We start from the raw sequence: 27,245 nt of genomic DNA, 5'->3' as shown, positions 1-27,245 counted from the left end.
TAGGGTGTTTCTGGCTATTGAGTTTATAGTATTCTTTACATTATTCCATATATTTTCTATATCTTCGCTGTCGACATTATTCAGCTCTGTATTTATTCTTGTACATACATACATCCGATTTTAGTGTTTGGTTTTGAAGTTTTCCTAAGTCAAGTTTTTTACTTTGTGCCTTTTTAGTATGAGTTTTTAGTTTTATGCGTATCTTTGCCATTAAAAGGTTATGATCAGATGGTACATCAGCACTCGGATATGTTGTGGCCTTCCTTATTGATGAGCAGTGTCTCCTGTTGATAAGAATGAAGTCTATTTGGTTTCTAATGATGTTGCCAATTCTGTCTTGTGGAGATTTCCAAGTGTAGAGCTTTCTTGGCGGTAGAGTGAAAAGTGTATTTGCTATCTTCATCTTGAATTCTTGACAGAATTGAATGAGTCGTTCGCCTCTTTCATTTTTTTCGCCCAATCCATATCGTCCTGTAACACCAGTTACTTCACCTCTCCCTACTTTTGCATTAAAATCACCTTGGATGATATTTATATCATGGGGTTTTGTAAGCTTAACAAGACTTTCTATTTCCTCATAAAACATTTCTACTTCTTCATTGCTTCTGTCTGATGTGGGAGCATATACTTGAATTATATTGATGTTGAGCGGCCTTGCTTTTATTTTGATCATCATGGTCCTATCTGACTTTGGAAAAAATCCTACCTCGCTTTTGGAAATGTTCCCTCTAATGATAATCCCAACACCATTCCTATGATTCTTGTTCGAATTTCCAGAGAAGAAGATTTTGGCACCATGGGATACAAATTCCGAAACATTCGGCCACCAGGTTTCGCAAACACCTAGGATATCTATATTCAGTCTTTCCATTTCGGATATTGTGTTGCTTAATTTGCCTGACTCATAAAGGCTTCTAACATTCCAAGTACCAATGTTAAGCGTCTTTTTAGTTTTACCTCCGGGGATTCTTAGCACCCTCGAGTTACCGGAGATTGAGGGCCATATGTTTGTTTCTGCATTCATTGTAATATGGTTTTCAAGGGATAATACATCAGTGATTTCCCCTTATCTTCTGATGGGTTGTAAGTTTTCCGTCCTCGTTTCAGCCGCTCTTCTTAGAGTACAGACGCTGTTTGCAGCCGCCCACTGTGGAAACAGTGCATCATAAAGTGCTAATAATAATATACCCATCTGATTTGTTTCCTATCAATAACAAATTTGTAGCTGAGAACAACCGTAAACGAAATTAATGCTCAAACATTGGGTATATGGTATTAAAATCTGCTGTAATTTGTATTGCATATTGTATCCTCAGCCTTTAGGCTATCGATAAAAATGTATCTCCTCGAAATAATGGTCTTAGACTAATCATATGTTTTGACGAAACCAACTTCAAACAATTTCCGTCTGTCTGGCTAGAACAGATCACTAGATTTTGTCCAAATTTTGGATCTCTCAATATTTTGTCCAAACTTGAAATCGTATCGGTCCACTCCTTCGGGCACTTCCCCACAAGACTTCAAAATGTTTCCCTGAAATGAGACATATGTATATTAGGTTCAAAAATTGATTATAACGATTCACTCCCACAGGTACCTCCAACACAAAATTTCAATTATCCGATTTGACCGAAACTTTGAACATCCTAAAATTATTTCCAGACGTACATATATGAAGTATCAAGAGGGTCTTTATGGGACAGCATCTTCAGATACATCCCTCTCAAAAGTTCAACATAAGTGTAGTTTAATGGCTGTTCGAGGAGCCATTGCACATTTCGACTGCAAGGAGGGTATTTTTTACAGCGATATTCTATTTTTCGTGGATAAGTCCATGCTTATGTAAGGAATGGTCCCAAATCTTACGGTGACCAGCTAAAATGACGGCTTAATAACATAATTATTAAAAGGAATGACTTCCAAAATTATGTAGGTCCACTTCCAAAATGAACTATGTCGGCCTATTCTTTCAGGTATCTTCTGTACAATAGTGCAAATATTTCCGCTTTTATCGAAATCAAGTTTATGAGCACAACATAAGCATTTATTCCCATCTCCCACAATCGTGAAGTTATATACCCTAAATGTTTCAATAGTTTGTCGGAAACTTTCTACATCCAAAAAAGATAACGAATTCTTAAACTCCCTGACAACACAATTTTTAGGAAAAAGATTTTAGTTATATAGCCCGCATTCAATCTAAAGATAAAAGTCTAAACTCACAAAGGCTGAGGGTATATCTCTGTCGGCAAACTCGACTGATACGAGTACTTTTTTGTTTTCCAGAAAACAAAACACGGTGCTCTTGAGCAACTTTAAATGGAAGGTGCTTACACCTGGGAAGTTTTTGCGGATTCTGAAACTACAATGTCTATAGATAAGAAAAATCAAAAAAAAAATCGCCGGAGCGCTTTTTAAATAAATCTCGATTCAAGATGACATTTTTTAGGGTATTTTAGGTTTTCGCGATTTTTTTGGAAACCGCAAGTCCTATCGAAATGCGACTAAAGATATGTTGTAGCTATGATCATTTATGATAATTTCGTAGGTTTTACCGTTATTGAAATATAGAAGTTTAAATTGGGACAAATCATTGACTGGATCGCCTCCTTATAAAACAATGTCATGACTGCAATTTCCCAACATAAACTTATATATCTCAAAAACAGTATAACCTAGGAAAAAATTACTAAAGCCAATTTTGTAGAAAATTTTCACATTTTTATTTTTAAAGTACGAGTAAGCCCGCTTAATCACAGATTTGTTGTTTTCAATTTTTTAGAAGTTTTTAAAGTGGATGTCCAACGCCACTTGGACTCATCAGTTCTCTTAGTTCTTTGCATTGAAGCAATTTTTTTTCCCCCAATTTTATGACGACTCGAGCTCAAGAATAAATGTGACCGACGAATTCTTTTAAATGCGAATTCAAAAGAAACATTCAAAAACTCTCGTATCCGCATATGCAAACCAAATTAACTACTCCCACTTTTATGCGTCTCCACAATGCAGAGCATCATCATAAATATGTTGATAGTTTGTCGAAAATAACAAACAAATCGTCCACCGTGCTGTGTGTCTATTTTCGATTCACTTTGGCAGTTTTGTTGTGATGTGTATTTACTTTTTATTTTTAAAGAGAACTGATGAGTCTAAGTGACGTTGGATGAAACTAGTATTCTCTGCCCTTCCCTAAATAAATCAATTTTAACCACACCCACTTTAAAAACTTGTTGTTTTTAAAAAAAATGAAAACAACAAATCTGTGATTAAGCGGGCTTACTTTAAGAATAAAAAAATCACAACAAAACTGCCAAAGTGAATCGAAAATGTTTACGCCATTTCGATAAGACTTACGGTTTTCAAACAAACCGTGAGAACCTAACAAAAAAGCGAAAAAAGTGACCTAAACATCAACTTGAATCGCGATTTATTTAAAAAGCGCTCCGGCGATTTTTTTGTTTTTTGATTTTTCTTATCTATGGACATTGTAATTTCAGAATCCGCAAAAACTTCCCAGGTGCAAGCTCCTTCCATTTAAAGTTCCTTCAAGAGCACCGTGAAAAGTTAAGAATTTTCATAAGTTCGACCACCGCTGCAGCGGTGATCTAGTGGCGCGAAATTCAAAACTTGCAAACGAAATTTTGCACAAACTCAGCTTATACCTGAGGGTAATAATCTGCCAAATATGAACAATATCGGCTAATGTTTTGGTATAGCCCCCCATATAACGGTACCTTCCGATTTTCGGTATTTTGAGGATTTAAGTCACAATTTCGTAGTAAATTAGCTGTAATTTGGTACTTAGGGTTCCTAGTGGTCACAAAATATTTCCACCAAAAATTATGAACATAGGTCCACGTTTTGATATAGCCCCCATGTAACCGTACCTCCCAATTTAAGGTATTTTGAATATCATGACCATAATTTTAATTCAACTTGGCTGTAATTTTGCATTCCGTTTTCTTACTGCGTATAAAATCTTCTTGCAAAACATTTTCAATACGGATTTATGTTTTGATGTAGCCCCTTTTATGGTACCCCCGATTCGTTGAATTTTTACTTGTTATCCCATATTTAATAACATATTACATATTGTTACGAATGTAACTGATAGGTTTAAGTTAATTTAGTTTAATTTCCGTTAATTTAAAAATTTGAATTGTAACGTAACGTTTTATTACGCAGTTATTTTATTTAAGCAACAACAACTACCATGTAGAATTATCTTCATCATTCTAGTTCTTTACATCTTACTAATGTGCCTTTGTTTCCATTTGTTTTGCCATAATCGTTCAATTATCGCCCAGTATTTGTTTTTGTTGTACTTTACTTTGTCCATTACGTCATGTCTGTATTCTGTGTTTGTATCCCGTATATGTGTGTTGTTGTTGTTCGCTAGGTGCGAGTGTGCGTCTGTGTGTTTGTTGTTAGTTGGCTTCTCGATGTTGCCAGATGCATGCTCTAGATACTTCTAAACGACAAATGTGGGCATATAAATTTGAGTTGCCGGGCAAACAGTGAGCAGTTGTGAATTTTATACCGAAGTGTAAACATCGACTAGTGAAGAAGTAAAGTAAAGCTGTGTACTTAGCTATAACAGTCAGCTCCGAATAAGTGTAATAAGGTAAATAAAGCATTGTAGAAACGTAATCTAAAACGAACCCTGTTTTATTTGGTACAAATCGTATCGGGGAATAAAACAACGTCTACACGGAGATTAGTTAAATCTAATTCCGTAACAATTGGTGTCAGCAGTGAGATTACGATCATCCTACAATGAAGTTTAAGGATCTACGAGTGGAAGACTTGAAGAAGGAGCTAAGTAAGTTGGAGTTGTGTTCTACTGGCAACAAGGCCGAACTACAAAAACGCTTGTTGGAAGAGTTCGAGCGCCGTGGAATGAACATCGATGAATATGAGTTCGACGGTAAGGAAGAAGTCGAGTTACCGGCAAAGGGCGAATCCACTGTTGAGGAAGTTTCATCGGTAGCTGCCAGGGGTGACGATTTGAAATCAATGCTGGCTATGATGATGCTGGAAATGAAATCTGACAACAGTAAGATGTTAGAAGAGATGTCTAGAAAGAATGAAGAAACTTCCAGACTTGTGATGGAAATGAAAGCGGAAAATTGCAGAATGGTTGAAGAAAATTCCAGTAGAATGATGGAGAAATTAGATGCTAAAATGGAAGAAAATTCCAGAAAGAGTGAAGAATATTCCAGAAAATTGGAGGAAAGATTTGCCAAATTCGACGACAAATTAGAGGAAAAGTTAGAAGAGAACTCTAGAAAAATCACCGAAAACTTAATGGCAGAGAATTCTAGGATGTTTGAAGAAAATTCAAGAAGCTTAAAAGAGGAGTTGGAAGAGAATTCTAGAAAAATTAACGAGAAACTCGAGAATATCACGATAGTGATTGAAAAGAGAGTAGAAAACGTGGAGGTACAAATGAAAGAGTTGGATAAAAAGATTTTGTCTGTTGACGAGAAATTTCTGGCTCAAGATGAGAAGATTCTGGGCATAGAAAAGAAAATGTCGGAACTGGAAATTAAAGGCGGTCCAGTGAGAGTTATCCATAACGCGTTAAAAATTAAGCCTCCAGTGTTCGACGGCTCTACATCTTTCAATGTGTTCAAATTACAGTTCGAGACAGTGGCTGCTAGAGATTCTTGGAACGACAACGAAAAGGCGGTATCACTCCTTATGGCATTGAAGGGTGATGCTGCTGACGTATTACAGAGTATTCCCGCCGCTTCTAGAAACAGTTATGGGGATATAATGGCTGCTCTCGAACGTAAGTACGGTGGCGAACATAAGCAAAACATCTACTTAATGGAATTAAGGGGAAGAATACAGAAGCCAAATGAGACCTTACAGGACTTCGCAACGGAGGTAGAACGTTTGGTGCTAATGACGTATCCAGGGGAAAACCATCCATTGTTGGACCGTATGAAAATCGAAACATTTGTGAATGGTATACGTGACCCCGAGATCAAACGTGCAACGTATGCGTCACCAAAATCGTCGTTTGCTGAAACCGTGTCGTACGCCCTTACGCAAGAGACGGCAAGAATAATCACCAATCCCCAGACTCACAAGGTCCGCAAACTGGATACCGAGTTCGATGAACCCAAATCTCTTACTAACGAGATGGTGGCAGCATTGAAGCAGGCATTAAGGGAAGAACGTTATACGGCAGCACCAACTAAGGCCAGGGGTAGGTGTCACAATTGCGGCAAAATGGGTCATTTTGCGCGTGATTGTAGAGCGAAGCGCAAGCGATCGAGGTCATCGTCACCACCCCCGTCAAGGGAAAGTAAAAGAGTAGTTCAACGTTCTGCAAATGAGTCACCGTTAAACTAAATCGAGCCAGTCCAGCGGGGCGTGAACTGGCTCCCATCGACGACGGCCCCACAATCTCCATAGCGATTGTACAGCAGAAAAACCACAACCTTACAACAACTGGTTACATCAATGGCGACAAGCGAATTCTGACCTTGGATACAGGCGCATCAAAGTCAATCATCAGATCAGATCTGGCAGAAGGAAAGATAACGCCACTAAATGGAGTCAGACTGCGCACAGCAACGGGGGAGCCTGCGGCAGTACATGGAAAGATAACCGTGAGACTTACTATTGCCAATAAATCGGTCGACTACGAGTTTATAGTGGCTGATATCGTAGACGAAGTTATCATAGGCGCAGATTTTATGATTGCCTTTGGTCTTAATCTGGATATGAAAGAACGTGTGATGACATGGTCCAATGTGGAAATTCCATTAAATATGGGCTACGATGAAAACGCACCTATTAGACGTCTGACTACGGAACATCCAGAGATTATACCGCCTTGTGCCGAAACATTGATATGGGTACCAATGGATGGAGATTGTGGAGTCGGGAAATTGTGGGTGGTGGAACCAGTAGAGAACAAAAATAGTAACATCTTAATAGCGAATGCCCTGGTGAAAAGCAACGACGATGGACTGATTCCAGTTAGAGTTTTGAACCTGTCAGATAAGCAAGAACAAATTTGCCAATTTTCCGACGTTGGACAATGTACACCAGCCGAAGCTGTAATCAATTTGGAAAATAACACCGAAAAATCAGCAGCCACGGAAAAGAAGCACCTCGATGGTTACATCAAAGAGTGGACACAGAACTTATCACCTTCCGAGAAGAACAAGGCCAAGCAGTTATTATGGAAACATGCCTCTACCTTTGCGTCTACAAAAGGGCATCAAGGAAGAACATCGGTGGTGAAACATGAAATAAACACAGCAGACGCAAGACCAATAAAACAGGCCCCAAGAAGCGTTCCACTGGCAAAAAGGGACGAAGTCCAGAAGTTGATAAGCGAAATGGAGGAGAGTGGTGTGATCGAACCGTCGTCGAGTCCCTGGTGTTCCCCAGTAGTTCTGGTCAAGAAGAAAGATGGAAGCACCAGATTTTGTGTGGATTACAGAAAACTAAATGATGTCACCAAGAAAGATAGCTACCCGCTCCCAAGAATCGATGACACACTAGACACCTTAGCCGGGACGTCATGGTTCTCTACCCTCGATCTGCAGAGTGGTTACTGGCAGGTAGAGATTGCCGAAAAAGATAAGGAAAAGACAGCGTTTGGCGTTAACGGCGGTCTCTGGCAGTTTAATGTCATGCCATTCGGGCTCTGCAACGCCCCGGCCACCTTTGAAAGGCTGATGGAGCGGGTGCTGAAAGGGCTGCAGTGGAAGTCGTGCCTTATATACTTGGATGACATCATAGTCATGGGACGGACCTTCGACGAACACCTCACGAATTTAAGGAATGTACTCCAGCAGCTATCGTCTTCGGGTCTGAAACTGAACCCGAAGAAGTGAAGCCTTTTCCAGCGAGAGGTAAAGTTCCTGGGGCACCATGTGACGAAGGAGGGCATATCGACGGATAGCGAGAAGATTAAAGCCGTCAGAGACTGGCCGCAGCCTCGAAACCTCCACGAGCTGCGAAGTTTTCTGGGTCTCTGCACCTATTACCGTCGGTTTGTCCCCAATTTTGCCAGCATTGCCGCAAGCTTACACCGATTGACTCAAAAAGGGCAGAAATTCCTGTGGAGCAACGACCAGGAAGAGGCATTCCAAAAACTCAAAGACATGCTCTGTACAGCCCCTCTTTTGGCGTACCCTGTACCGGGCGGTAAGTTTGTGTTGGACACGGACGCCAGTGCATACGGGATCGGTGGTGTCCTTTCCCAGGAAATAGACGGCCAAGAAAAAGTCATCGGGTACTACAGCCGAACATTGTCGAAGCCAGAGAGGAATTACTGTGTGACGAGGAGAGAGCTGCTGGCAGTTGTGGAGAGCGTCAAACACTATCACAAATACCTATATGGACAGCATTTCTTGTTAAGAACCGATCATTCAGCTCTCCGATGGCTGCTTCAGTTTAAGAACCCGGAAGGTCAATTGGCCCGTTGGATCGAAAGGCTTCAGAGTTATGACCTAAGTATCGAGCACAGAAAAGGTGGAAAACACGGTAATGCTGATGCCCTGTCTCGTCGGCCATGCAAAATTGAATGCAGACATTGCTCGAAGGCTGAAGGCAAAGCAAGTATCGTCGATGTCCGGCTACTGCAGGTTGAGTCCGGCGAGGATTGGTCAGCGGAACAAAGAAAAGATCGCACCCTAGGCAAAATAATTTCTGCCATGGAAGTGGGCGAACGACCTAGTCCCAAAGAAATAGCGCCCGAAAGCCCCCTTTTGAAATCTTATTGGGCCCAGTGGAACAGTCTACTTCTAATAGATGGGTGCCTACATCGTAAGTGGGAGAGCGACAATGGAAAAACTCACCGTAACTTGATTGTCGTACCAGACTCCAAAATAAAAGATGTCTTGTCAGAGTTTCACGATGGGCCAAGTGGAGGACACCTTGGTGTGACAAAGACTGCTGAAAAGATAAAGCAGAGGTTCTACTGGGTCGGCTGTCAGAAATCCATTGCAGACTGGATTGCCAATTGTGAGAGGTGTATGAGAGCTAAAGGTCCAACCCGGAAGAGTCGAGGCCACATGCAACAGTATAATTCAGGAGCTCCATTTGAAAGAATCGCAATGGATGTGGCTGGACCGTTTCCAATAAGCGACTCCGGGAACCGGTATGTCTTAGTGGTCATGGATTACTTCAGCAAATGGCCAGAGGTTTATGCCATTCCCAACCAGGAAGCCAAGACAATAGTGGATGTGTTCAGCAAGAATTGGATTTGTCGCTATGGTGTCCCATCCGAGGTTCATTCCGATCAAGGAAGAAATTTTGAGTCAGCGATCTTCAAAGAAATGTGTGACACCTACGGAATCAAGAAAACGAGGACAACGCCCCTGCATCCACAATCAGATGGCATGGTGGAAAGATTTAATCGCACCCTGGAAGAGCATCTACGAAAGGTGGTAGATAGCGGCCAAAGAGACTGGGATGAGCATATACCAAAATTCCTACTAGCCTATAGGTCGGCCATTCATGACTCCACATCTCGAACCCCAGCCAGAATTTTGTTCGGCAATGAATTGAAGCTGCCTGGTGACCTGATCTTCGGTGCCACACCAAACCCCGAAATTGATAACGATGAAAACAGTCAAAACTCTTTCAGTGAAGTCCACGATGCAGTACGCCATCGGATAAAAATGGTCAGCAACCGCATGAAGGCGAGGTACGATCGAGCGGCAAATACTGATGGGTTCCAAGAAGGGCAACTGGTACTATTGTTCAACCCACAACGGAAAAAAGGACTATGCCCCAAATTACAAACGCACTGGGAAGGCCCCTACAAGGTAGTCAAGAAAATAAATGACGTCGTGTATCGCATACAGAAGAGCGACAGCCCTAGATCAAAGATGAAGGTGGTACATCTAGAACGGTTGGCCCGCTATGGAACGAGAACTGTGCCAGGTCATGAGGAACAGGCTTAAGCGGGAGGCAGTGTGTTACCAATGCCCATACCACAGAGAGGGGACTGTGCCTATTCGGGACGAACAGGCTTAAGCGGGAGGCAATGTTACGAATGTAACTGATAGGTTTAAGTTAATTTAGTTTAATTTCCGTTAATTTAAAAATTTGAATTGTAACGTAACGTTTTATTACGCAGTTATTTTATTTAAGCAACAACAACTACCATGTAGAATTATCTTCATCATTCTAGTTCTTTACATCTTACTAATGTGCCTTTGTTTCCATTTGTTTTGCCATAATCGTTCAATTATCGCCCAGTATTTGTTTTTGTTGTACTTTACTTTGTCCATTACGTCATGTCTGTATTCTGTGTTTGTATCCCGTATATGTGTGTTGTTGTTGTTCGCTAGGTGCGAGTGTGCGTCTGTGTGTTTGTTGTTAGTTGGCTTCTCGATGTTGCCAGATGCATGCTCTAGATACTTCTAAACGACAAATGTGGGCATATAAATTTGAGTTGCCGGGCAAACAGTGAGCAGTTGTGAATTTTATACCGAAGTGTAAACATCGACTAGTGAAGAAGTAAAGTAAAGCTGTGTACTTAGCTATAACAGTCAGCTCCGAATAAGTGTAATAAGGTAAATAAAGCATTGTAGAAACGTAATCTAAAACGAACCCTGTTTTATTTGGTACAAATCGTATCGGGGAATAAAACAACGTCTACACGGAGATTAGTTAAATCTAATTCCGTAACAATATAATATGGTATTATAGTGTCTCCGTGGGTAGAACACCTCCTTACAAACATTTCTCAAGATATGTCCATATTTTGATTTAGCTCCCATACAAATGCACAGCTAAATTTGTATGAATTTCATGCAAAATCCCTTATTTTAAAAGTGCAGTCATCAAAAGATTTGCAAATATTTGCAGCCCGAGTGTGGTTATTCAGTATCCAGAAAGTCCAATTTCATTCCCCAAAAAATAATCGGACCTAAGTTTTGATAAATTCAAATTTTAAAATCATGTTGTGGGTGAGCTTTTTTCACCGAATCACCTTATAATTAAGATTTTATGTAATCTTATGGCAAAACTCATCACGCTATGATACAGGGATATGAGGTTGTAAAAAAGTCATAACCCTAGTCTGTAATCGATACAATGGAAAATATTTCGCAATTTTATAGTTCGATTTTTTTACTTTCGCGCCGCTAGATCAGTGGTTTCATAACCCTAGTCTGTAATCGATACAATGGAAAATATTTCGCAATTTTATAGTTCGATTTTTTTACTTTCGCGCCGCTAGATCAGTGGTTTCGACCAGTGTGCTCTGTGTCGACAGAAGTGATTAGTCCTTGGAAAGTTTTTAATGTCATCGAGTCCATAAACATCTACTCGTACAATTACGATAGAAATGGAGCCTATGAATCGTAGTATTTATTGCCCGAGTCCTGATAAAAATGTTTTCTTTTTTTAATGTAATTTTCTGAATTTTTAGTTGGCTTTCACGGGCTCTATCACTTATGGTAAAATATTAAAGTTGTTGGTGTTTTTATACCCTCAGCCTTTAGGCTAAAGAGGGTATATGAAGAAAAGACAAAATTTTTTAGTTTTCCATAAAAAAAAATATTAAATTTTTTTTTTAAGCTACATGAAAGATTTTTGGTACATAGATTGGGAAAAAAATGCCATTCTTAAATCTGTTCGAGATACTAATTTTGGTTGTTGCGCGCAAAAGTTATGGCGGTTTCAATTTTGATAAAAAGAAAAAAATCTTTTAAAGACTCTAATCATTATATTGAGAAACTCTCTCAATTAGGGGCTCCCTACATACTATATGTTTACTGAGGTCCCATAACTTTAGTGAAAAAGTTGTGCATTTTCGCGGAAATTTGGAAAGAATTCCAAACAATTGGTAGTTTGCAACTTGTTTTAATAAAATTCAACCTGCTTATGCCTCTGAAAAATATATAAAAAATATGTACGTAATCTATACATCGCGAAGATTCAAATGAAACCAAAACTATACAAATCCGTTTAGTGGTTTTCATATTATAGCGAAAACAAAAAAATATATTGAGGAAATTTATAAAATTTTTGTAAGAGAAAATATTTATTAAAATTTATTTTGTGAGTTAGTTGAACAAAATGTAAGAAAAATAGGTCGGAGTTTTTCTTCTAGTTTAGTTAAATTTCACGCAATAAATCACATTTTTTATTCTAATCACTTCTCGAAAACACGCTAACATCTAGCATAAGATATGGATATCTTTCAAATAAATGTTGGGTTCCTTTAAATGGAATGTTCATTTTGAAATGCGTGTAAATCGCGAAATCCTCAAAATCACTTGATGCGCATGCGGTTTACCAATACAGCGAATTCTTCTCTTTTAATTTGTACACATTTGCCAGGATTTACTTTGGCCGCTAAGATGTAGCATCGTCTGCAGTTTAGAGTGCAACAAACTGTATAACGCTTATATTTTGCACAAAGTGCATACACTTTTTATGCGCATCCGATTTCACTATCAACCCTGAAAAAATACATCGATCTAAACATATTTCAATAAAATCCATCAAGAACCGTGGATGTAGCATCACACAGTATTTTTTGGATAAATCGGATACAGCTCCCACGCCACTAAATTTTTCAAACCGCTGTCTTCGCACAAACGCGAGTGATGATTCACTTTCTTCATTGAAATGGAAATGATCCACATAAAACGCGAATAAGTCAGCGATATTTACCTATATATATTTACGAATAAGTCACCTGTGATTGCCGACATAGTTATGGAAAATTTACTTGACGAAGTAAGCAAAAATCTGACGGTTAAACCTAGACTAATGACAAAATATGTCGATGACATATTTTGCATCATAAAAAAGGACGAAATTGACAACACCCTCAAGGCATTGAACGCCTATAATAATCAACTGCGGTTTACAATGGAAAGTGAATCGAATAATTGTCTCCCATACCTTGACTCTAAGGTAATTAGACAAAATAACAATATAGTATTAGATTGGTATCAAAAACCCATGGCCTCTGGGCGACTAATCAACTATCATTCAAAACACCCTCGAAGGATAAAAATAAATACCGCAACGAATTTCATAAGAAGAGTTTTTAATATCAGCGACAGAAAATTCCATTTCAAGAATGAACATGACGTCAGAAGAATCCTGAAGATGAACGATTTCCCCAACAAAACCATCACTGAACTCATACAACATGTGAAGTCCGAGAGAGTTCAATGCATCAAACCAAGGGCGGAAAAAGTATATAAAAGATCCACATACGTTCCTGGTTTCTCAGAGCGTTTTGCAAAATCCAATCTTTACAACAAGGATCAATTTCAATTAGCTTTAAAGAGCAGCAACACTAATAATGCTTTCTTCAGTAGAACAAAATCGAAGACTCCACTAGAAGAAAAATCAAACGTCGTGTACAAAATAAGTTGCAATGGTGACAAGTCCAACATATGCCAAAAGGTATATGTTGGCACCACAAAAACCAAACTTAAAACCAGGATAAGTGGTCATAAATCCGACCAAAAAGCAAGAAACAAGCCCATTGAACAAAAAACAGCCTTAGCAGCTCATTGTTCCTTAACAGGACATACCCCTAATTTCGAAAAAGTAGACATTCTAACACAGGAAAATAACTATAAACGAAGATACATGTTAGAAATGTTACATATAATTAATATTCCTGGTGAAAAGCGCATGAACTATAAAACAGATACGGAACACTGTGCGCAAATCTATAGAAACATAATTGAAAAACACGGAAAAATTTAGTTTAAAGTCAAACTCAAACGAGATCAGAACGTGAAATGTGGTGATCAGAAAGAAAAATAAATGTAATTTTTGTAAAATTGTTATTTTTGCTAATATACTTATGTAGAAATTTCTCGATATTGTTTCTTTTTTAAAGTCAACTCCCTGATGATGATCATAGATTATGATCGAAATATCGGAAGAATAAAAAATCAAAAATAAAAAACAAACTTTGTTTTTATTTTCTTCACCTGACCTCGAGCCAAAATAAACTATAAGAAAATTTTGAAAAACATTTTTCGCAAATTTTTCAATTTTTGCAGTAGCCATTTCCGCCGTTCTAGTAGATGGATTTTTATGATCTGTGATTCATATGATCCGGATCGTCGAAAAACTAAAATATCGCGGGGTACCAGCACACTCAAAACGATATTGTAAATACTGTACCCAAAAAATAGGTTTTTTAGAAAAAATATCACACTAAATTTTGGCCTTTGGCAGTAGATTACTATGCTGCTGTGTGGGCTACATACTCAATATACATATCAGATTATGCGAAATCGCGAGTTCTTTAATCCTATAATTGGTTTTTCGAAATATCCGAATGCGCGTCCCAGTTACATAAAAAATACAAAAAACACCTGAAATCCGGCTTCAAAATGTCAGCATCCATAAAAGGTGGATGCAGTGGAAATTTTAGAAAGTGATACATTAGAAGTGTAATCTTCATTTTGTATTCTCCTACTTTTACTTTGGACAGATGTCCGTCATTTGAATGGTTTAATCAGAAATCGAAGAGCAATGTAAAAAACCTGTTTAGCTTCAACGTGTTTTACCTATGTTTTTTCCTTTACGCGGTCGTAACTACCACGTAAATTAATTTTTTTTGCTAAATTTTTGAGCTTTGTACAAAAACATCTAAAATAATCCAGCAATAGTCAATAGTTACTGGTAAACTACAATAGTTCGCGTATTATAATAGTGCAAACCTTGGCTTCATGGAAACTAAAAAATTTTGACTTTTCCTCATATACACTTTGATACGATGAAAATGTGCATCATCGAAATAATGGTTTTAGACACCAAGTATGTTTGGACGAAATGTGTTTCAGACAATTTGGAGTCGATCTAGCCATGTCCGTCCGTCTTTCTGTCTGTCTGTCCTGCTGGCTGGAGCGCACGTTAACTCTCGAACGGATGAACCGATTTGGTTTAAATTTTGGCTTTCGTAATATTTTGCCCAAACTTAGTTTAATTTCGAAGATGAGTTACATCGGTCCACTCCTTCCGGTACCTCCCACACAAAAGTTCGAAAATGTTCGGAAAATTTGTGTGCACGATAACTCTTGAAGGAATTAACCGATTTGATCCATACTTTGCACATCGTGAAATTTCTACCAGACTTAGATAATGTTCCAATATGGACTCAATCGGTCCACTCCTTCTGGTACCTCTTACACAAAATTTCGGAAAAGTTCAGTTTAGGACCTGCTCTCGAATCGCTTTGATTTTTGTTCTAGCAACTTGTATTCACTGCCCCCCATACGACGGTATAAGTTTCATCAGGGGCAAGTCCATACTTCCTGAGAAAATAGCCTGAAAGGTGAAAAAAAAACCCTATGACACCGTGTGTAGTGGTTGGAGCTCAAGATAACTCTCAAACGGATCTGCCGATTCGGTCCAAAATTTGGCCTTCAGGTACCTCCCCCATAAAAGTTCAAAAATGTTCGGAAAAATTGTTCATACGGTAACTCATGAAGGGAGTGGTAGAATTGGTCTATACTTTACACATCCTAATATATCTACCAGATATAAATCAGGTTCAAATATGGACTATATATGTCCACTCCATCCGGTACCTCCCACACGAAATTTCGGATAAGTTCACTTTAAGACCTGATATCAAATCACTTTGATTTTTGTTGAAGCAACTTGCCTTCGCTGCCTACGATGGTAAAAGTTTTTTAGGGGAAAGTCCGAAGAGTGTAAAAACCCCCTATGGCACCATATGTTTTGGCTGGAGATCCACTTCCATAACGGTCAATGTCGATCCATTCCTTTAATATCTCCTCCGCAAAACTTTTGATCTTTAATCCTAATCATCACTTTTGTCGGCAAGTTTAAATGTCCAGAAAGGGCCACAAAGTTCTGAAAACACCTCAGACATAGGCTGAGGGTATATCTCTGTCGGCAAAGCCGACTGATACATTTTTACTTGTTATGACATAAAATAATATTATTTTCTTACAATATTACAAAACTTTTTTAATGGAAGTGAAGTTAGTGTGTGATATCTGGATATGTACTTTAATGAAGAAAAGGCGTTATGTTCGGGCAGAACTGTTAAACCCTCCACATTAAAACACTGTAAACAAAAGGCTTTCCAAATTCCATATTACAGCCGATATTTTTAAAAATTAACAGCTTCGAATTACGGAAAATCTTTCGAAAGCGAAAACATGGAGCTATTCTCTACGGAAGTTAGAACCCAAAATACTAAAATAAGAGCTAATGTGGTTGAAAATTCTGCTTTTTAGTTATTGCTTCAATTATGTTGGAGAAATTTTAATCTTGTATCTAAAATATTGTGATCTCTATATACTTTGTAGCAGTATTGCATACAAATGAACTAAAAACCGTTTAAATAGCTTTACGTAACGCTACACAACATTTTTAAATTTCATGATTTTTGGTCAAGTTTCGTTCCGCAAACAGGTTTTTCAAAAAATCGTATATAGGATTGTAGATCTCGCGATTCTGAGTTATTTGATATACGTGTCGTGAATGTAGCCTACACAGCTTCACAGAAATCTGCATCCAAAAACGAAAATTTTGAGCGAACATTTTTCTAAAAATCATATTTTTCGGGCCTAATTTTTACAATTGTCATTCGATTTACTTGCATTGATTGCAAATTTTAGATTTTTACGTTGCGGATCTAATAAATCTTTACTCGTAAAATTCCATACACTAAAACGCGAGATACGAGAAATTCCAAGGTAGGAAAATCACCTAAAATTGTTTTCGAAAATATCGCGCATTTTATCGCGTATTCTTGGGGCCGTTTCCACTGCAATGAAAAAACTAGTGCAGCATATTCGTTTTTGTGGAAACAGTCTTTTCACAAAATCTTTTCACAAAATTCCATAGGGCCTTCCCACAAAAGACCCTACGGTCTTCTCATAGAAGACAACAAGGTGTTCTCATAGAAGACCATACGGTCTTCTCACAAATGACCAACAAGGTCTTCTCATAGAAAATCATAAGGTATTCCCATAGAAGACCACAGGCAAGACCAGGTCATCTCATAAAAGACCATACTGTCTTCTCACAAAAAAACATACCATTTTCCCATAGGAGACCGACAAGGTCTTCTCACAGAAAATCACTAGGGCTTCTCAGAGAAGACCACCAAGTCTTCTCCTAGAAGACCACAAGGTCTTCTCAGAGAAGACAACAAGGTTCTCTCACAAAACACCATACGATCTCCTCATAGACCACAAAGTCTTCTTCTAGAAGACTACAAGGTCTTCTCATAGAAGATCGCAGGTCTTTTCAGAGAAAACCACCAAGTCTACTCCTAGAATACCACCAAGTCTTCTAATAGAAGACCACAAAATCGTCTCATAAAAGACCATACGGTCTTTTCACAAAATGCCATACGATCTTCTCATAGAAACCCACAAAATCTTCTTCATAGCAGACCGCAGGATATTCTCATAGAAGACCAAAGGTGTTCTCCAAAGGTCTGCTGATAGAAGACTACTAGCTCCTCTCAAAAAAGACCAAAAGATCTTCTCAAAAAAGAACACAAGATGATCTTTGATAGGAAGACCTCTTGCAAATCTTCTATAAGAAGACGTAGTTGTCTTCCCTAAGAAGATCTATCAGTCTTCGAAAACCTTCCATTAAATTGGTTTCTGCAACAACCCCAGAACCCCACAAACACTTTCACGAAAAATTGTACATTTGTTTCAACATTAAAAAAAAACTAAACATGCAAAACTTTTTTTTGAATGAATGTTAGGAAAACAGAACCTAGAATACGAGTACCAGTACACATTTTACCATTACAATTCGCATACATTAGGCATGATTTAACAAGCTGGAGAAGGAGAATAAGGATAAGAAACAAGTGTAGAGGAAGAAAAACAGATAGCAGCAAAACAGAATTTTAATGTCTTTTATCTTTGGGTTCTCAAAACATACACCCCATGCAGCTTTCACTTGTGATGAATATACGACGAGGCTTGTAAATATGGTTAAGTATATTTTTGTGTTCTGTATATGTCTGCATCTGTAAATGATGTACGTATTTATTTGTGTGTGTGTGTGTGTGTGTGCGTAAATGAAAGGGTGTCAAAGTGTGGAAACCATTAACAGCAAGTTTGCTTGCTTTCTTCTTATGTTCTGTTTTTGTTGTCTTCTGTTTATTTGTTAGTCGTTTCTGTGTTTTGTATCCTTTCTTCTTTAGTTGTTGTCGTTGTTGTTGTTGTTTTTTTCTGTATTATCCTTTCATTTTTAGTCTAGAAAACATTAAAGGATGTAATGTTGAAGGCAAATTTATTTCCATTGTTTGTTGCGTGAGCTCTTAGAGAAGAACTATGTGTGTTTAATTGTGTATGTATGTATGTATGTATGTGTGCGCCTTTCCCTAAGTGGGAAAACACAAATTTTCCTTTTCGTTAAATGGATTCATTCCACAAACCAAGTGTTTTGACATTGAACTAGATGTTGTTTAAATTTTAAAGCAGTTTTAAATTTTGTTGTTTTTATTTTTGAATGAGCTTGGGCTTTTTGCTGTCTTAATAAAATTTGCATCACATAAGCGAACTTCTAAGCGTGAGCGTTTTCGGAAAGATTGCACAAAAACGTCCAAGTGTAAGAAAAGTGCCAAAAGCGCACCTAAGAACCAATTCGAAGACGAAAATACCTTTAATATTTCGTATTCTTTAGGTTCAAATATTGGTGCGTATGATATTTATTATGATTTTTCTAGGTAAAAATTATCATACGCACCACAAGACGATATAAATTAATGATAACGGTAACTTAGCAAAGAGGGCAGTTTAGCAAAACGGAATTTACCGTGGCAAGTGTGTAACTATATAGGGGTAAACAGTTATTTATTGCATAAAGCTCTATGAGCCACTTATATGAAGTACCGCCATGTGAGATGTGGAGGGTTATTACAACCCTATGGTATTGTGTACCTCCCTCGATAATGCCCAAAGTGGCCCTAAATGTTGGGTAATTTCGAAGACCATATCACAGGAAATATTGTATATCCCTATTGAAAAAGGTATTCTGTTGTAGTCATGATTACAAGGACTACACACTATTAAACTGTCCATTCTTTATAACAGGATCTAATTTTGGGAGTACTTCCTTTCGATAACTATCGTGCGAAACATCCATTTTAGTTGGTTCCCTAAGGGTTTTTAAGCTTTTGGGTTATTATATCAGGAAGCATGGTCTTGCCCACAGAAAAGTAAGTCGTTGTAATCAGAATCCTTGAGCAGCCCCTAACGGCACTTAAGAGAAAATGTTTATATTTTGTTAGGGAGGTGCCCGAAGGTATTATCCGATATAGACTGTTGACAATATGGTTTTATGTTAGCTTTTGGGTCGTTATCTCAGGAAGTACGTATTTGCCCCCGAAAAATGTACTGTTGCAATAGGGGTCGAAAGGTCAACATGCTGCAAATAATATCAAGGCGATCCAAAGCAAGACCTTAAACTGCTCTTGTGCGAAATATTTTTATTTTGTTATGCTTTTCGATATTTCATCCAATTATTAAAAAATAAAATTCTCTTCGAGCTTGAGGTCAATTTTTTAATGATTTTTTTTTTTAGAAGTACCCGAAGAAGTGGATCAAACCTGGTCTATGCGTGGATAAAATATTACGAGAAACTAATTTTAGACCAAATAAGTTGACCCATTCGCGAGTGGCCCAATAACTTATCTACCAAAATTGCTGACATCGGTCCTTGTTTTGTTTTAGCACCCATGTAACGGTACCTCCCGATTTTAAGCTTTAAATTGCATTTTCTGTTCTAATGAGGTATAATTTCCGACTGAAATTGTGAACAGGAATGGACGCTAATTATTGAATTCAATTTCAGAATGGTGGATGGTATTAAAAGTTAAGTATGGCGGAATTTTACGCAATTTTGTTTCAGTTGATGCCAGCAGGGACTTTTTAGTGCTTTAGAGCCATTATCTTAGGAAGTATATACAGGAGCCAAAATGTTCAAACAAATCTGTGAGGTAGTCTTATACTGCCCGTTGCGATTGTTATACTCTCAGCATTTATGCTAACGAGGGTATATACACTTTCATACGGGCAAAATGTGCCTCATCGAAATAATGGTTTTAGACCCCAAGTATGTTTGGACGAAATGTGTTTCAGACAATTTGGAGTCGATTGAGCAATGTCCGCCCGTCTGGCTGGCTGGTGCACACGATAACTCTCAAACGGATGAACCGATTTGGTCCAAAATTTGGCTTTCGCAATATTTTGTCCAAACTTAGTTTAAGTACTCCTTCCGGTACCTCACACACAGAAGTTCCTAAATGTTCGGAAAATTTGTGGGCACGATAACTCTTGAAGGGAGTAACCGATGTGGTCCATACTTTGCACATCGTGAAATTTCTACCAGACTTAGATGAGGTTCCAATATGGACTCAATCGGCCCACTTCTTCAGGTACCTCCCACACAAAATTTTGGATAAGTTCAGTTTAGGACCTGCTCTCGAATCGATTTGATTTTTGTTGTAGCAACTTGTACTCACTGCACCGCTTACGACGGAACATGTCTCATTAGGGGCAAGTTTATACCTCCTGAGAAAATAGCCTGAAAGATGCAAAAAAAAACCCTGAGACACCGTGTGTGGTGGTTGGAGCGCAGGACAACTCTCGAACGGATCAACCGATTTGGTCCAAAAATTATCATTCGTAATATTTTGTCCACACATAGTTTAACTTCCAACATAAGCCATATCGGTCCACTCCTTCAGGTACCTCCCCCACAAAAGTTCAAAAATGTTCGGAAAAATTGTTCGCACGATAACTCTTGAAGGGAGTGACCGATTTGGTCCATACTTTACACATCCTAATATATCTACCAAATATAGCTTAGGTTTGAATATGGACTATGTTTGCCCACTCATTTGGGTACATATCACATAAAATTACGGATAAGACAAGACCAACTCTCGAATCACTTTGATTTTTTGGGGTAACTTGCATTCGCTGCTTCAATAACGACGGTAAAAGTTTTTAGGGGCAAGTCCATACTTCTTGAGAAAACAGACCGAAAGTTGTAATAAAAACCCTATGGCACCATATGTAGTGACTGGAGAGTACGATAACTCTCGAACTAACCGATTTGGTCCAATATTTGGCCTTCCTAATATTTTTGTCATACTTTCAGTTCGAAGATAGGCAATATCCGTCCACAACTTCCGGTAGTTCCCCCGAATATTTAAAAAATGTCACTTAAATGGTATGCACGATATCTCTTGAACAAATTTGGGATCTCCTAATATTTTGTCCAAATTTAGTTTAACTTCTAAAATGAAGGTACCTTAGGGTAGCTCCTCCACAAAAGTTCAACATTTGTGTTTAAGTGCAGTTTAAGGTATGTTCGAAGATCCTTTGGAAATGTATGCCGATGCTGTTCGTTGTTGTCCTGCTTACAATGCTATTATGTTTTCCCTGGACAATTCCATGGAATACTGGTCCATAAGTTATACGATGAACCACTGAAATGATTAGTGGGCGCGATATCTATCGAAAAGATATGACTCCCAAATAAGATCCACTTCCATAATGGACTATGTCGGTCCATTCCTCTAAATACCTCATCTGCAACACTTTTGAACTTTAATCCTAATCCATATTTTCTTCGGCAAGTTCAAAGGTAAAAAAATAGCCACAAAATAATGAAAAGATCATAAATACATTCGATCTGACCGTAGATGACAGTTTAATTCACATAGGATGAGGGTATATCTCTGTCGGCAAAGCCGATTGATACTTTTTTACTTGTTTTATTATTATTTATTTTTATTTATTTATTTTTTTTTTTTGTGGGAGATACCCGCAGTAGTGGAGCAATATAGTCAATATTCGAATCTGATGCCTGCATGAATATTAAGATGTGCAAAGTTTGGACCAAATCGGTTACTCCCTCCGAAACTTATCGGCCGAACCCTTTTAACAAAAAAATTTAACTTTTGTGGGTTGGGAAGGAGTTTACCGACATGGCACATCTTCCAGTTTTTTCTAAGTTTGGACAAAACATTGCGAGGACCAATTCGGTTGATCCGTTCGAGATTTATCGACAGACTCCAAATTAACGAAAACGGATTTCGTTCAAAAGTTTAAAATTTTTCTGTAAACTGATGTGAACGATAACTCTCGAAGCGAGCAATCGTTTTGGTCCAAACTGTGCACATCGTATAGTTCCTTCCAGGTATAGATCGAGTTTGAATATGGACTATACGGTCCACTCCTTCAGGTACCTTCAACACAAAATTCGGAATAAGTGAATGGCCGGAGCTAATGGCCTAAATTCTAATAGAAACCCTAAACGCAAATGGAAAATCTGTCAAATAACTCTCGCAGGAAGTTTTTAATTGGTCCAAACTTTGCACATTGTATTATTTCACACAGTCATGTATCAGGTTGGAATATGGACTATTTCGGTCCACTCCTTCGGGTACCTCCCACAAAAATTAGGAGATAGTAGAGTTAAGGACCTTCTCTCGGATCGTGTTGAATTTTTTTCAGTAGGTTGTCCTACAATGTTAAAATTTTTTCCAGAGATAATGGCCTAAAAGCACAATAAACCTTGCCGGAACGTACTAAAATGAAAAATAACCTTAAAACATTTTCAAAAATTTCCTACAAACTTACTCTAACGCAATTTAATATTTCGAGTTTTCTATGAATCAGAAGATTGCTCACCAGAAAAATTCAGATTTGGTATAGTCCCACATTACGGTAGCTACAAATTTCATGTATATTGAAGCAAACTCGTACAAAATCAATATATTTTTTTGGTCAGAGACTGAGGGTACATCTCTGTCAGCACAGCTGACTGATACTTTCTTGGAATTGTTAAAACCGAACATCTAAATGAAATATAAAAGTAAAAAATACTCTAAGTGTATAAAAATAGTGACGTCCGGAGATCTTTCTACTTTTAGTGTCCGGATTACTGCGTTGCCCGGATTAACGAGTGTCCGCATTATGAAAACTATACTGTATTACTTGTTTTACAAGTACTGCGGGAACTATCCGAATTTAAATTTAAAATTTATTCCCGAATAGGTCTCAAACTGATCGAATGTCCAAATATTTGACCTTCAATGTGGAAGGTACCGAAAGTAGTGAACCGATATAGTCAGTCTTCAAATTTGAAATAAGTTTCGAAGAGCAATAACGATGTGCAAAGAATAAACCAAACCATTTAAACTTGGGTTTTTACAACTGTTAAGATGCGGTGTAGCGACAATGCTTTAATCCGTGAAGCGGTGGATTCTCAGGCAAGAAACGAAACTAATGTGTTTTAGTCTATATACTAAGAGCGTGCAGCTCAAGGTTCAAGGTAGAGTGTGGCTTTGCAAACAAAATCACAAATGTGTCGAACCAGCGATGTTTCCAGAAAATCTCAAACAGAGATGTGTGCTGCAAGAATATACATTGCAAAGGAAGAATATAAGATAAACGATCTTAGAAACGCTACCTACGGTCTATGATGGGGCAAAGTAGGCCCCGAAGAAAGGTGTAGAGAAAATATTATTGTTAGAAGGATTCTCCCAACGCACATAGGGGAAATTTATGTTAAAAGTTGATTAAAACTCATGAAAATCTCATTTATAATCCGATTAATATAATATTTTGCACAGATCATATATTTGGTCCAAAGGCTATTCTGTAGAAAAAAGTGAAAACCGGTCCAGATTTGGATATAGCTCCAATATTTATTAGCATCCTATATGAGGAAAATAATTCACTAAAAGCGCAATATAGGTCCGATCAAGTTGCAAACTCATAGATGCATCCGGTCTAGCATAGAATACAGTTTGCCAATTTTGGTTCAAATCAGTTCACATAAAAACCAAAAATATTTTACAATCAATGAATCCGAGTTTAAACTTGTGGTAACATATTCTATGTACATAGTATGCCCGAAATTCTTTAAAATGAAGTGTTTTAGGAGGGATCACATATTGTCGACATTTAAAATTAATTTTTGTGGAAGCTGTGTTGGCATCAATGTAGAAAAATGGGTTGAAGCCAACAAGTTTTTTTTGTATTCCCTTCCGATTTCTGGCTTAACATTACATTTTATACACCTATGCCCACAGAAAGAATCACAGAATACTCCATTGGCAACATGATACTAGTGTATCATTTTTTGATATATCCACTGCATCCATATAAAATTGATGCAGACATTTCGAAGCCGGAATTTCGGGGGTTTTTGAATTTGTTTAATAGACAATAAGATATTATTCAAAACTCGGGGGGATAGGATTACAGAACTCGTGATTTTACGTCTTTTAATGTATATCTCATGAGTGTGCTTCTTACAGTATCCTAGTAATTGGAGTATAAAGGCCAAAATTTGATGGGTGAATTTTCTTAAAAAAACTATTTTTTGCGTTTCAAATTTGAATTTAAAATTTGAATCAAGCGTGAATTTAGTTTTTTTACGCGACAGATCTAACGAAACCTAATCTCTTAAAGTCGGTTTCATATTTTTCTATGCATTGTTTAGATTTTGTAGATAATTTTAATTTATTTTTTAGAGTTGTGTACGGACCCTTGAGCAGGATAATTTGGATTTACTTCAATATTTTTTTATTACTTGTTGATTTTTCGCGAAAATAAAAATAAATTTAGTAAATATTTAAACATCTACATAAAATAAATAAAAAATAATACATTTTTAAATATTTTTAAATAAATCGGCCAATTTCGTGTACGCGAACGGATTTGAAACCGAAATTTTGTTGTTGCTCGCAAAAAAAATTTTAAATTTTTTCAAATGGAATTGCAAAAGAAATTTGGTTTTTACCATATATAGCCCCATACCGCGGTGCTCTTGAACCAACTTTAAATTGGAGATGCTTACACCTGGGAAGTTTTTGCGGATTCTGAAACTACAATGTTCATAGATATGGTTTTTCTTATAAAAAATAAACCGCGATCCAAGTTGTCATTTTTAGGGGTTTCTTAGGTTTCCACAATTTTGCTGGGAAACCGCAAGTTCTATCGAAATGAGATTAGAGAAAATATTGTAGCTGTGAAAATCTTCTACAAGATTGAACTTTATGATATTTTCGTAGGTTTTACCATTTTTATACCCTCAGCATTTATGCTAACGAGGGTATATACACTTTCATACGGGCAAAATGTGCCTCATCGAAATAATGGTTTTAGACCCCAAATATGTTTGGACAAAATTTGTTTCACACAATTTGGAGTTGATTTATACCCTAGACAGACGGCATCGTTAATTTCCATTAACTGCCTTAATTCAAATTAATTCCTGCGATATCCACATTCTTAATGCACAAAATCAAAGGGAATTTAAACTGAATTTTGGTATTTCAATATGGCAATGCTGTAAAAGAGAGCCCATATTCATATAGTAGAGAGAGCTATTCATGCTCTGAGAAACAATTTGCATTGCAAGCAACAACAAAACAGTTGTTTACCAGCAAACAGCTGTTTCGTAAATGCAGAAACTGTCGTCTGTCAGGTTAAAATTAAATGCGCACCTTAATGCAAATTAACATCGCCGTCGGTCCAGGGTATTAGCCATGTCCGTCCGTCTGTCTGGCTGGAGCGCACCATAACTCTCGAACGGATCAACCGATTCGGTCCAAAATTTGGCTTTCGTAATATTTTGTCCAAACTTAGTTTAAGTTCGAAGATGGGTTATATCGGTCCACTCCTTCCGGTACCTACCCCACAAAAGTTCGGAAATGTTCGGAAAATTTGTGCGCACGATAACTCTTAAATGAAGCAACCGATTTGGTCCATACTTTACACATCGTGAAATTTCTACCAGACTTATATGAGGTTACAATATGGACTCAATCGGTCCACTCCTTCGGGTACCTCCCACACAAAATTTCGGAAAAGTTCAGTTAGGACCTGCTCTCGAATCGCCTTGATTTTTGTTGTAGCAAATTGTATTCACAGCCCCCCCCCCCCCCCCCCCCCCTAGGACGCTATAAGTTTCATTAGGGGCAAGTCCATACTTCCTGAGAAAATAGCCTGTAATAAAAAAAAAAACCCTATGACACCATATGTAGAGGTTGGAGCGCAAGATAACTCTCGAACGGATCTGCAGATTGGGTCCAAAATTTGGCTTTCGTATATTTTGTCCAAACTTAGTTAAACAAAGTTCGAAGATGAATTATATCGGGCCACTCCTTCCGATACCTCCTCCACAAAAGTTGTTCGGAAAATTTGTGGACATGATAACTCTTGAAAGGAGTAACCGATTTGGTCCATACTTTGCACATCGTGAAATTTCTATCAGACTTAGATGAGGTTCCAATAGGGACTCAATCGGTCCACTCTTTCGGGTATCTCCCACACAAAATTTCGAAGAAGTTCAGTTTAGGACCTGTTCACGAATCGCTTTGATTTTTGTTGTAGCAACTTTATTCACCGCCCCCCATACGACGGTACAAGTTTCATCTGGGGCAAATCCATACTTCCTGAGCAAATAGCCAGAAAGTTGCAAAATACCCCTATGACACGCTGTGTAGAGGTTGGAGCGCAAGATAACTCTTGAACGGATCTGCCGATTCGGTCCAAACTTTGGCCTTAGTAATATTTTGTCCAAATTCACTTTAAGACCTGCTCTCGAATCATTTTGATTATCGTTGAAGCATTTTTTCAGGGGGAGGTCCATTCTTCTTGAGAAAACAGCCCGAAAGTTGTAAACAACCCTATAGCACCATATGTAGTGGCTGGAGGGCTCGAACCGAATCTAGCTATTTTATGTTTTTCGCAGGCTAGTGTGATAAAAAAGCTCTATCTGTCGATATCCCCGCAAATTTTTGATACTGATACTTTTTTACTTGTTTTGTTAGGTTTTTACGATTTGCTTGAAAACGGTAAATCTTATCGAAATAGGACTAGAGAAAATCTCATAGCTGTGAAAGTTCTCTATAAAATTGATTTTCATAATTTTTTCCTATGTTGTACCATTTTTAAGATATATATAATTTTAAGTTGGGAAATTGCAGTCATGACCATTGCAGGAGACGATACTGTCAATGCATTGCTCAAAAACGGTAAAACCTACGAAAATATCGTAGAGGACAATCTTGTAGAGAACTTTCGCTGCTACAACATTTTCTATGGGTCCGTTTTGATAAAGCTTACGGTTTCTCAAGCTTACGGTTTCAAAGCTCTAAAATTGTGAATTTTATTTATTTTTTTTATTTGTTTTATTTGAAAATCCCTCCGGTGATTATTTTCGATTTTTCTCATCTATGAACATTGCTG

At 37.8% G+C, this 27,245-nt stretch overlaps 1 long non-coding RNA gene across 2 annotated transcripts in view; it reads right to left on the bottom strand.

Moving 5' to 3' along the window:
• Positions 1-27,245, bottom strand: part of LOC141399087 (uncharacterized) — a 314,481-nt gene that overhangs the window by 285,161 nt on the left and 2,075 nt on the right. The window lies entirely within an intron of this gene.

Source organism: Musca autumnalis, unplaced genomic scaffold, assembly GCF_047663935.1.
Source record: "Musca autumnalis isolate F117 unplaced genomic scaffold, ASM4766393v1 scaffold_3, whole genome shotgun sequence".
Taxonomy (NCBI): Eukaryota; Metazoa; Arthropoda; class Insecta; order Diptera; family Muscidae; genus Musca; species Musca autumnalis.
This window is presented reverse-complemented; position numbering and strand designations above follow the sequence as displayed.